The sequence below is a fragment of the Gavia stellata genome, unplaced genomic scaffold (assembly GCF_030936135.1).
Source record: "Gavia stellata isolate bGavSte3 unplaced genomic scaffold, bGavSte3.hap2 HAP2_SCAFFOLD_150, whole genome shotgun sequence".
In the NCBI taxonomy this organism is placed as follows: Eukaryota; Metazoa; Chordata; class Aves; order Gaviiformes; family Gaviidae; genus Gavia; species Gavia stellata.
Genome location: NW_026777245.1, coordinates 136214 through 140880, shown reverse-complemented (window position 1 = coordinate 140880; position 4667 = coordinate 136214). Strand labels below are relative to the sequence as shown.

The 4667-nt window shown below is 58.9% G+C and overlaps 1 pseudogene; it reads left to right on the top strand.

The window, feature by feature from the left end:
- The first annotated feature begins 373 nt into the window (after window positions 1-373).
- Window positions 374-1827, top strand: LOC132321858 (inositol 1,4,5-trisphosphate receptor-interacting protein-like 1; annotated as a pseudogene).
- Window positions 1828-4667: the final 2840 nt, after the last annotated feature.

The following is a 4667-nucleotide window of genomic DNA, read 5'->3' as shown; positions in this document are numbered from 1 at the left end:
CGGGGGGAGGCTGAGCTGGAGGAGGGCGTGGGCAGGAACGCGGAGCCCCAGGGGGGTGGGTTCTCACCACGCTCGTGGGAGCTCCTGCAGCAGGGCGCTGTGCCGCCGCCACCGCCGGGGCTGAGAGCAGGCCTTGCTGCCTCCCAGATGCCTTGCCCCCTCTCCTACCTTCCCCTAGATCCCTGCGACTCCCGTCCCTGTCCCCGCCGCCCCCCGCGCCCCCAGCTCTCTCCCTCCCAGCCCCACTGAACCCCTTCTCTCCCTCCTCCTGCAGGCCATGGCTGTCACAGAATTCTTCGCACTCATTGTGCAAAGCCTCCTCCAGTACCCGCAGATGGTCGGTGATGAGCTGGATGAGGCCACACGCGAGCGCATGCAGCAGCGTGCGGAGCAGCTGAGCCAGGAGATGACTCGGCTGCTGCAGGAACTGGAGCAAAGGAGCCAGGAGCTGAGGAGCCAGGAGCTGAGTAGCCAGGAGCAGAGCGGCTTTGCCTGGGAAGCCCTGCTCTTTGCTGCCTTGCAGCAGTGGCAATTCTGGGCCGTTGCTGGAGTCCTGGTCCTGCTCTTTGGGTTCTGCTGGTGGCTCAGGAAAAAGAGACATGAGCCAGACATCAGCAGCGACGAGGAAAGCTCCAGCAGCGACAGGGAGCCGGTGGAGGCGGAGGAGGAAGAAGATAATGACAGTGATGATGCAAATGACGTGGGAAGGTTTTTGGAGGAGCACATACAGTGGCCAGTTCAGAACATGGCCAAAGAGAGGCAGCTGGCAGAGGAGCTCATGGGCAACTTCATCCTTGCCTTCAACAGCTCTTGTCAAAGAGTTTCTTCCCAGTGCTGCAATCAGCCATTGGGGTGGGCAGCGCCTTTGAATGCTGGAGTCCCCGTGAGAAAGACATTGTCTACCGCCTGCTTGTGCCCCTCAAGCCCCCCCGTGGGCATGCCTTCCACCTGGAGCTGGGCACTGCAGGGGAGATGCTGGCAAGGACCTTCTCCATGGGTGTAGAGCTGGTATGCATCTGCATGAGGGAGTGGCTGGCAGGACAGATGCTGTGCTTTCTCCACCACCCCGAGGAGGAGCTGAGGAGGAATCAGGACCCCAGCCTCCTACGCACCCTCTGCACTGATGAATCCTACCTAGATGGGCAGAAAACTGCCCGCTAGTTCCATCAATTGGTGAAAGCAGCATGGGTGATTTTGCCTCTGTCGTGCCAATGCTGTTTAAAAGTGCTGCCCTCCAGCCGCTCCTGCAAATTCCAGGTGGCAAAAGGCCACACGGAGAGCCTCACCATTGAGATGATGTTTGGGGTGCAGCAAGGTGACTCGGACATCTTCCTGAGCAGCCAGACTACGGAGGCCATCTTCACCCCAAGCACGACATGGCCAGAGAGCTACGCTGTGGCAGAGGTGAAGTTCTTCAGGCATATCGCCAGGCAAGCCCCACATGACAGCTGCCACCTCAAATGCCTGCATATCTGCGCCCGCATCCTGGTGGGCACAGGCTTTTCCACCTATATATTGAAGACAGTTGTGATGCACCTCCTGACCTCCATACCCCTGTCAAGCTGGCGCAGGAGGGATTTCCTGCCGCGGCTGCAGGATATCATGCAGTACCTGCGCTGCTGCCTGGAGGAGAAACGCCTTGATCACTTCTTCTTTGGCAATGAGACCGTGCCCGAGGAGATCACCTTGCCCCCAGCCTTCCAAACGGCCGAGCCACTCAACCTCTTCCAGCACCTGGCACAGGATCCTGCTGCCCACGCTGAGGCACTGCGTGAGTTCGATGAGCTGCAAGATAGGCTCACGAGGCTGCTGTTCTATGGACAATGAAAGAGGTCTTCATGCACAGAGCTATGTTTGCACGGCTCACAGCTGATGGCACACAACCACCTCGTACCCCAGGGAAAAAGAGGGGAGAAGGCTGGACACAGGAAGGAAAGGGAAAACCCCGTGCGCAGCAGCCCTCTGCCAAGAGCAGCAGCGTTCTCCTCTCAATGGTGTCCCCAGCGCAGCAGACGGTGATGACGATGGTGGCGACAAAGACGAGTTTCGCCCTGCTTTCCCCTCGCACTGGCTGCGGCCGGGAGGGCATTTCACAGGGGCTCAGACATTCTTGCTGGCAGCTCCGGCTGTGCAAGGACCAAGCAAGAGGCACTGCTGATGTGCCTCGGTGTGCTCACTGGGGGCCGGGTGGAGAGTCTACCCATCCTAGACGCTCCCCGGGAGGCTGGTGCCGCAGAACCGAGCACGCAGCATATGGAGAAGACACTGCTCAGTTGGCAGTGGGAACTGCTGAACACACCTTTCCTCCAGAGCAAAAGCACACTCTGGGGAGTCTGAGCCGATGCAGCTGAAGAGGCTGTTGCAAGAAGGCTTGTGACAGAGACTCCCGCTACCACCTGGACAGCGACCGCCCCCGCCTCTTCGAGAGAGTCTATTCCCTCTGGGAGCTTTACTCTGTGCCAAGTTGCCAATAAATGGTGTGTTTGAATAAGCGCTGCGTTTCTGGGTGTCTGTGTATCACTTTGTAGGGGCCCGTGCCGACCCAGGGAGAACCCAGGATGCAAAGGACAGAATTACAAGAGCAATTCTTTATTCGTGCGCATGAGGTGTCCTATTCAAATTGGGGCACCCCGAACGAGGTTTTACACGAGGTTCTTATACCTTTCCTGGGCGACCAGGTACAACAGGATTTGACCAATCGCTACTTAACACACGCGTAGTACTATTTTGCAAAGCAGCTATAAATCTGCGGCGTCACCATCCCCCTGCTTCCTTCTTGATCTAAAGGACCCTGAGTTGGTCTTGCTACAGTTACTTATCAATGATGCCAGATACTGGGAGGGTTTCACAGAGGTGTTCCAGGGGCTAGGAAGCAGGCATGATAGTCTGGGATTGGAGAATTCAGAGCACGTGAGTAAGGGACAGGATCCCGGAAAAGTCAAGCAGGCAAAGGTGAGCCACCCACCCGCCCGCATTAGAACCAGTGCCACCAGGAAAGCGCGTAAGCTATTAGCAACTGGAGATTCCTTACTGAGGGGCACTGAAGCGCCTGTTTGCCATCCAGACAATTTGTCTAGAGAAGTTTGCTGCCCACCAGCAGCTCACATTCTTGACGCCACTGAGAGGCTGCCAAGCCTGCTGAATGGTACAGGATATCATCCAGTCCTACTATGCAAAGTAGGGTCAAACAATACTGTGACGAGGCAACTTAGAAGCAGCAAAAGAGGCTGCGTGTCCCTCAGAGCAAGGCCAAAAGGATCAGGAGCACAGGTGGTGTTCTCCTCTATCCCGCCAGGAGGAGGAAGGGGTTCAGGAGGAGCAGACAAACTGAGCACTGAATGCCTGGCTGCGTAGCTGGTACTCAAGGTTTTGGCTTCTCTGATCATGGCTCTACCTTTGAGAAGCCAGGTTTGTTGGGAGCTGATGGCATTCACCTGACCCCATACCCCAGGGAAAAAGAGGGGAGAACGTGGGACACAGAAAGGAAAGGGAAATCCCTGCGCAGCAGCCCTCTGCCGAGAGCGGCACCATCCTCCTCTCAATGGTCTCCCCAGCGCAGCAGCCGGTGAAGACCACAGTGGCTACAAAGATGATTTTCGCCTGCTTTCCCCTCGCACTGCCATGGCCATGGTGGCGATTTCACAAGGGCCGGGAAACTCCCTGGCAGCTCCGTCTGGGCAGGGACCAAGCAAGAGGCTTGTTCACTGGGTTCCGGGTAGAGAATCTGCCTGTCCCAGACACTCCCCAGGGACTTGGTACCGCAGAGCTGAACATGCTGGACATGGAGAAGACGCTGCTCTATCGGCAGAGCGAGTTTCCCCCTGGGAAATCTCCACCCGCACCCCCTCATCGCCCTGGGAAATTTCTCTTTGGAAGCAATGTCCTCTCGCAGTGGCACAGCAGGAGCAGAGGTCCTGCCATGGGCAGGTCCCACCCCACCACCAGGATATACACCACCACCCACCATCGGTGTCACGAAGGCCCCAAGAGCACACCCATGTCCACAAGCACAGAGGTCAGCACCAAGGGAGCCGATCCCATCTCACAGGATGGCATCTCAAGGAACAAGCATCCACGGGTTACGGCACCCGATTTTATGTTTGGTAAGGGCTTGGGAGGCTTCTGTCTGCTTTGTAAAGGGAGCCCCTGGGAGCCACGTCCTGCCGGGTGGGTCTGCACTTTGTGGGTGTCGGGGCTTCGGCTGCCTGGGGCAGCTGTGAGTCGCTGAGCCGGGGTAGGGCCAAAGGCTGGGGCTGGCTGGCGGGCGTGCCTGTGATGCGCTCTGGCGCCTGTGACAGCACAGGGCACGAGTCACAATGGGGGTGGTTATAAGGGGCGCCAGCAGGCAGCGCTGCCCCAGTCCGGCCTGGGCCAGCGGTGAGTGCGCACGCGGGGGGAGGCTGAGCTGGAGGAGGGCGTGGGCAGGAACGCGGAGCCCCAGGGGGGTGGGTTCTCACCACGCTCGTGGGAGCTCCTGCAGCAGGGCGCTGTGCCGCCGCCACCGCCGGGGCTGAGAGCAGGCCTTGCTGCCTCCCAGATGCCTTGCCCCCTCTCCTACCTTCCCCTAGATCCCTGCGACTCCCGTCCCTGTCCCCGCCGCCCCCCGCGCCCCCAGCTCTCTCCATCCCAGCCCCACTGAACCCCTTCTCTCCCTCCTCCTGCAGGCC